Raw genomic sequence first — 8,387 nt, 5'->3', positions numbered from 1 at the left:
GAGCCTCACCAATTCCCTTCTGCGCCCCCATGATGAATTTATAGGCAGCTACAAGGTCGCCTCTCAACCTTCTCTTGAGGAGGCTGAAGAGGTCCAGGTGCCTTAGTGTCTCTTCGTAGGGCTTGGCATTCATTATCATTCAAGTAATATTGGATGAATGAACTTTGTCAGTAGTAAGATTTTACATTTTCTGCAGCATATGGTCAGTTTTATACCCAAATCAGTATATTATTAAACAATCTCCATTTATCAATATTAATTGATGTTTGCATGTCAGCTATGTTACCATTGTCAATCTGTATTATCCTAAAACCATTCTGTTAAATTGCATGAAGATAATGGCTGTTGGGGCTTAATATAACTAATAATAGAATTAAATGTTTTGCTAGTTGCTGTGGGCTAAATTTACAAATTTTAATTTTGACACATTTTAAAGGAGTATTAAATGAACTATTCTCCCTTTTGTGTGGTGGGGGAACATTTTTGTTTCCATATTACAGGGGGAGAATACGAAGTGCAGAGAGGTTTTTTAACTTTGTCTTTGTTTGCAATATGGATATCAGTGAGTGATGTAATACTTGCGTCTATCATGAGGGTATCCATATTACCAGTCTTGGATTGCTTAATGTCTGCCCCGGTGTCTAGATCAGTGAGCAACCATATATATAGCTAACTGCCTTTCCCTGTTCACTTTAAGCTGCAGACTGAACTACCACCTTTGCCACGTGAAGTGCATCACCATTCTTCTTCCCCTGCTCCCCTCCCAGAAAAATAGCCCCTTGGTCATCTTTATGGATGGTATTGTGCAGGGCATATCTGAGAGAGCCAATGGATAAAGTGGAAAACTGATTGAGGGTGGCCAGGAAAATTATTCAGTTAGTGAAATACGGAAGCTGTGTTTGGGGCAGCTGGAGATTTTGAGAGTGGTCTAAGAATGGTAGCTATTAGACTTCACTGCATCAATTCTGTTAGGGAGTTATACCTACTGCTCTACAGGCTGCACTGGTTTTTTTTTTTGCATCCCCAAAACACTGAGGTAAATTATGCTGATATGTAATCTCAACAGTGTATTTTCAGTATGTTGAATGGTGGAGAATTGGTGCAACTCTTCTGTCGTAAACTAAACCCTTGTTTTTCATGCCTTTGACAAACTGGAGCAAGAGAGTTTCTTAATATAAAAGAATGGTGTGGCATCTCTTAATCTATAGAACTAGTCATTAGGGCTGTGCAAAGCTTCGGTCGCTGATTTGATTAGGCCTAATTCAGTGGCCGAATCTCCGAATCGGAATCGAATCAGGAGACCCATGGATCTCTCTGAATTGGAACCCTCCAGATCAATGTGGAGAGATTTGATGATTTGGACATAGATGCAGCTTTAAATGCTTTTTCTGTATACCTCGAGGTACCAGGCGACTCAGACGCTGAGATGGTGGGGCAGATGGAACATCCCACAGGAGCGCGGGGAGGGTCCCCAGTACGCTTGGTGGTGGACCCAGAATGGACCAGAAGCACTTCTGGTCTAGTTCCGGGGCTGCTGTGGAGTGTGAAGGAGACCCTCCCTCCCCCACCCCCCGCTTGGTGACTGGTGCCTCCTGGGTCTGGGGGGACACCTGGGGCCCCCCTGCGGTCAATCGCCAAGCTGGGGAGTGTCTCCCATGCGCTCGGCAGTGGACTGGAAGTATTTGAGGTATGTAGAAAAAACATTTAAAGCTGTGTCTATGGCTGAATCTCCAATTCTCTGAATTGGTATTGAATTGTCAGATTCAGATTCTGCCAAATTGAATTGGGACAGTGATCTGAATCAACAAATCGAATCACTGTCCCCCGATTCGGGCCGAATCTGAATCAAATATGGCCCGTTTCGTACACCGCTACTATCTCTTTTTGCTGTCTGAAAACGTGGAATTCTGCTTCTGAATGTCTTGAAATATTACTTTTAACTGTTTGAGAAAAGACATGCCTAAATACCTATTGGAGTTGAATGGGGAAGAGAGCTGGTAGACTAGGAAAGCAGGGTAGTGATTGGAATGATAAAATTTTTAAGGTTCCATCTTGTGCAAACTGACAAAAATGAAAATGATTGCATCACACCATTGGAGAGTCAGGGGTTCCACCTTTACACTGCTATAAAGAATTCACTTATCTTAGTGCCTGAAAGATCAGAGCTTAACATTTTCATTGGCTCCTTGTTTTAGTAGTTCTTCCTAGGTTCCCTCATGGAACTAAGTATAGAAGCCCTTTGGCTACTAAAACTTCCATTTACATTCTTTAAAGATGACTTGTAAAAGATAGTCTTGTCTTTTCCTGTTTTTTCATATATTACAGATGGTCCAGAAATTGATTTTTTTTAAAAAAAAGCTGTTTTTGAAGTACAATTCTCAAGAGCATAAAGCCATATCTTGAGCATTCAAGTACCAGTGGAAGGAATCTGGTGCATTTACCAGTCCTTAATGCCTAAATTAAGGGGTTATGAATGTTGAATCTTAAAAAAAAAAAAATAGAAATCTTTAAATTAACTGGGATTAACAAAACCAACAATAACGGTTTTAAATCATCTAACTAAACATTCTTCCCTACTTTTCCTACTTCCTTTCTTAACAGCCTAACTTCCTTTTCTTGTTTCTGATGGCACAAGCATCAGATGTTCTTCGTTTAGACAGAATGTGAATTTTTAGTAATAATAAAGTAAATATACCTTAGAAGATACCAGCCTGCTCAAAGACACAGAAAAGGACTTGGATATGCTTTTTGCTGTTTTAAAGGTAGCTGCTAAGAGACTGTTAACTTGAATTACCAGAGTTAATCAAATACAAGACAAAGTTTTGTTGTTTTTTTTCCCTCAGCATGGTTAAAAAAGCTTCTTGTCTTGCATTCGCATACAAGGCACTTCATTAAATATATTGTTTATTCTTAAACTCCCGCCAAAACAGCACATGCCCAGTAATAGAAACCAACTATTAAGTTGATTTAAATGCAGCCAACACTGAGCATGGCTATAAAACACATGGGCTATATTGGGCAAACATGCTGATTTTCAATTTTTTTTTAATTTTGTGTGTCAGGCCAAATTAGCTAGATCGATTCTGATTTCTGTCAGCTCAGTGGAGCTTAGTCATTCAAGTCTGTGTGACACTAACACCAGCAAGTATCCTTGCTCCCAGACTTTTCAGGCTGGGGCTTCAGATACTCCCAAATCCATGGCCGGCATCCTAGGTGCAAACCCCAATCCTGGATGCCATGGAGTTCAGGTGCCCCCTGGCCTTGCTTGTTCCGAGCCAATAGGAAATAGGAGCAAGCTAGAGGGAGAGCCTGAGAACAGTCTCCAATCACCATGGAATGTATAGTTGAGATCCTCCTGTTGGGAGGTTATAGTAGACTCTCGTAAGGGTTCCTGCCTGCAGTACAGTGAACAGGTTCCCACCCTCAACTACAGCAGGTTGTTCAAGCCTGGGAAGGAGCTCTCTCCTGCCAGGTACAGTAAAACCACCTGGGGCAACACCATCATAATGGTGTTTCCCTTGCCAGGTAAGTATGAGAACCTACCACAAGGATAGGTTAGTGTAGCTTGTTTGAATAAGATATATGGTAATGCACATTGCATGCAGTTTGCTGTAGTGCCAACTCCTTTTTAAGTCACAGTGAGCCACTAAATTAAATACATTTAGACTTTCTCTTCACTCCCACAGCTGAGCTGTGCCTTTCTTTTTTATTTCCAACGATTCTTGTTTCTTCACCAGCCTTAAATGTCTGACAGACATCCCCAAAACAGGGCCCCAAACAGTTTACCAAGAATCCCTGTTGAGGTGGAACCAGACCAGGTTGCTCTGTGCTTCATATGCATATACATTTTTGGAAGATCCCAGGGCCTGTGACATGAACACCTGGTTCTAGTTGCAAGCTGGGGAGGAGGTTAATTAGCACATGGACCCTTTTTGAAGGGTATCTGGAGTACATGCATATACTGAACTGTGCTGAACTGTGGGGTCACCCTGGCTTGACATACTGTTGACTCTGCTGGGGCCCAGCCCAGTGAACTATATGGTAAATCATGAGCCTGTTGACTTTGGATTAATATTATGCATAGTTTGTACTATATAGAAGTAGATACAAAAGTTCTGCTTAAAAGTGTGTTTATGGAGTACTTGTGCTAAAACTTGCAGCCATTTCAGAAATGGTAAAATGCATGAATTCTGGATGAACTAAGTCTATGGGTAGTCATAGTATTTTACTACAGGCATACTTATTTCAAGGTCAGTGTTTTCAGACTTGCCCTTCATTTTCACGTGCTCAGGGAGACAAGGTCTGACAGTAAGGAGGGGGTGGGGGTAAGGGGCTATAAGGGGGAAGAGGTTGGTGGGAGCCAAGAGGGCTACCTGACACGCCCCACCCCCGTTTCTTCCCTGCTGTAGCAGTGGAAGGGGGACAAATTCAAGGTCAACTTCCAATAATTAGATTCTAGACCTGGAAAATTATTAAAAATTTTACGTTTTCCACATACAGCATCTAATTAGTGGGACATCATATTACATCCAGGCTTATCTTATATTTGAGTAAATACGGTACATATTGGCTACTTTCAGTTAAATTGGGATAGCTTTTAAATCACATTTTAAAAAATTCAAGGTGATATTTTTCAATTAAAATTTGTGTTCTCTTTTCTTCTCAACTAGGCAAACATATCATTAGAGGAGGCAAAAATATGAAGAGGTTGTAGATGATGAGGTAATGGCGGAAGGAAGTCTGAGCAAAGGAAGGAATCCCCATGTCATATGATGTTCTATATTATTAGGGATGGACATGCCTCACATGCTAGAAGTTAATGTGGAGGAGGGAAGTTCATGTGGGGGAGGGAAGTTAATGTGGAGGAGGGAAGATTAAGTTGCTCAAAGCAATTAAGGGGGAAACATCAGTCCACTGTGTTTCAGAATATCCAGGGTATTGAAGAATCTGGAAGCAACATTCGTGACTCTTCCCTTCTAGGAGTGGGGGCAACCTTGAAATTAGGTAGGAAAACAATGTTAGTTACAGAGTCTGGCCAAGAGTCGTCCTTCTTGTTTCTACGTGACAGAGAGCTGTTGACAGCCCTGCTGTGCTGAATGCTTTTCTTCTACAAAGGACTCCTAAGTAGGAGAATGTAGAGGGATTGCTGGTGGCTCTGTTAGCAGCAGGGAACTGAATGCTCAGGGTGTTGTGCCCTGAAGTGGTCCCCCTGGCTTTCTGCAGTGTGTGCAAACAGGACATGCACCTATTTTTAAGGATAGTTTTTTTCTCTTCCCCCTCTTCCCAGGGCTCCTGCTTTCATTAATATTTCTTCAAGCTCACCCCACGCCACTTCTGGTCACTCCTTAAAAGTGTGGATCTTTCTCTTTCCCCACCCTTCAGTTTGACTTAGATTGCTGCTGCCTCTTCTAAACAAACTGAGCAAAACTCCATGACTGTCAAAATGGTTTACTCATTAGGACTTTCATTTTCATGAAAACAGAGTGAGTACAGTGACAAGAACCACATCCAGAGGGTCAATGTCTCTTTCTGCAGCTTGTTGCAATTCCAGCGCATAAAGGCAGAGACTGTCACCTGCTTCCTATTAACTCTCCCTCCCTTCCTGTTCCTCCCTCCTTGGCAGGGCCAGCCCTGTGCTGCCTTCAGGCTCTCCACCACCCCTGACTGGCCCAGATTGCTTGGAACTGAACAGCTCTGGGCCCCAGGTCTTAAAGGGACAGTATCCAAAGCATTTTTTGTGGCTCCAAGTAGCAGTTAATGGGGAGAGACCACTCTGCATACGGTGTTAAATAGAGCTCAGATATGGATGAGAGCTTGCTTTAAAATTGAATTTTTTGAGATCAGTAGTAGTCTTAGACATCATTCCTTGTAGGTCTTTTGCATGACTAGAGCCTCCATGGTAGGAACTCTTACCATAGGGATTGCTAGCAAGACCTACCATGCCAATTTTCTAACCAATTCTTCAGCCTCTGAGAAAAGGGCAAAACAGTAAAAGCGATTTTATTGGAAGAGCAGGATACTAGCTTGGGGTAGACACTGGTATCGAATACCAGGGAAATAGTATCTGCTGTTCTGATACCACCAAGAGGTTTGTGAAAGCTTTACCCTCTTTTTGCCACTCACTGTCTGGGATTCATGTGATAGTCCCTAACAGCCGGCTGTAAAAGCAGCGCATGTGACTAGTGGGCATTTCTTGTTCCTGGATATCCCCATTATCTCTATGGAGTGACCAGTGGACCTAGTAAGTGTTGAATCAAAACTATAGAGTGAGGAGAGGATTATTGGGAACTGTACCCAGGTAAGGAGGAGGTGATTCTTTTCTGGAAGGAAGATGTGAGTTCCCATGCTGAAAAGGGCAGAAGCCATTGGAAGTGCTATGGGGAAGTGGTACTGAGGATTGAAGTAGTGTAGGAAGGGGGTCCAGTTTGAATAAGGATTGGAGGGGTGGCTTTCGTGTAAGGGTACACCACTGCTAACTATACTCTTCTCAGTTATAGTTTTGGCATCCAATATTTCATTGTACACAGTAGTATATAATTTCCTACAGATTTTAGGTAGCTTTCTAACACAGTTCTTTTTCTTTTCTGATCACTGTCTCTTTTTTAAATAGATATTGCTAAAATCTGTTGTATACTTATTTTTTAAAATTTAATACAGGATTACTCTGCTTTTATTTTGGTATTTCTTGACATTTAGTAAATGTTTTTTAAGACCTTTTTTATACTGATGACCACCTCTTCAGTGTAGAATAGATTCTTTATCTACTTGGTGATTTATCTGTTTTTTATGGTAATCTCTGTATTTCCAATGTATTTCAGCAACCAATTCAATAGGAACGAGTTCCTTACAAAACTTAGAGAACTAGCTTGGTAGTTGAGAATAGAGGGTATTTGGCCTGTTTCAAAAGAGGGTGATGTGTTTTGGTATTTGACAGAGACTTTCTCACGTGTTAAGTATATGATGATATAACTCTTTAATCTTTCTTCCTGTTGCCTGAGGAAATTGTGTTTAATACAGAAATAACCAGTACACAGTTAAAGAAGAATGGTGGAATGGAATCGTCACACTCCTCTTTTCTCTCAGGTTCCTAAAACATTAACACTGTAAAATGAGCTTGTATTTGATGATACACATAGGCCAAGTGCCAAGTAGTTTGCTAGTATTTATGAGAGGGGGAAATTTAATTGAGTTTTATACAAACGCTAGCCAATTGCCTGTCAAGAATGACAGTGGGGTGGGGGGGGACACATGACAGAGGTCTGCGTCCTTCTTCACCCCCCACCCCCCACTGCTTTGTGGCAAGGCTGGGGCCTGGGCTGTTCCCCACCTCCCCCCATTGCTTTGGGTCGGGACCAGGCCTGCTCCCCACTTCTCCCCAGCCACTTCAGGCTGGCGCTGGGGCTTGAGCTGTTCCCCGCCTCTCCCACCGCCACTTCCAGGGCTTGAGCCGTTCCCACCCCCCCTGCTGCCTTGGGTTGGGGCTCGCCCCCTCCCCTCTGGCCTCTGATTGCTGAGACAGCCAATCAGAGCGTGAATTAAGCATTATGGACAGACAGGCAGACTGACTGACAGACTTAGGCTTTTATAATATTAGAATATATGAATTTAGTGTATGTATAACACAATTCTTCCCTTAAGTGAAACTGAGTCAGTTTAAGCCCAAGAGAGGTGTCATGTTGAGAAGGAAGCTTACCAAACAAAATAAAACTACTTCAAAATTTTTAAACAAAAATAATATTTGCCTGTAGTGAATGTATCCAGACAGTCCCAACATTACTGCTTACATGAGAATCAGAAAGTGACACTTAGGACAAAGAATCCACTTTTCATTATGCAAGGTAAATGAGCTGGAACACATCAACAGCATAAATAGTGAAAAGTAAACTGATTTCCTTCATCCGTTGTAGTGATAATAGGACAGGTAAAGAAGAATGTTCAAGTAAATGGTTTTAAAGGTGATATAGCATTCAAATGGATGCACAGATACCTGTGCTATTATAGGATGTTTTCTGAATTTTTAATATTTCATGTTGAAAAGCTCATTTTGGTGAGGAAAAAGTTCACGTGTTTTTTCCTTTCCTGGATAGGGTTAGAACAATATGTATCTATTCCTTATTTCTTCTCTAAATTCCTTAATCTGTAATAGTCTAAAGATTTATTTATTTATCTGAGATGCACCATTTTTCATTTTCACGTTTTCTGATTATGTTAACAGTTGTTGATGAAAATGTCTGTGGTTAAAGACAGACATTTCAAATGTATGCCATTGATGCAATTAAGGGAACATCAAGGTGTATGCGTACTTTCTGCATTTGTAAAAATCCCAGTGCGTTTGATTTCCAGTGAAAAAGTCCTCTGGCTAGGGAATGCATTCCAGTCTTTTCATT

This window comes from Gavialis gangeticus, unplaced genomic scaffold (genome assembly GCF_001723915.1).
Source record: "Gavialis gangeticus isolate Ggan-Ray unplaced genomic scaffold, GavGan_comp1, whole genome shotgun sequence".
Lineage (NCBI taxonomy): Eukaryota > Metazoa > Chordata > Crocodylia > Gavialidae > Gavialis > Gavialis gangeticus.
The sequence above is the reverse complement of the archived record's forward strand: the minus strand, read 5'-3'. Positions refer to the sequence as shown.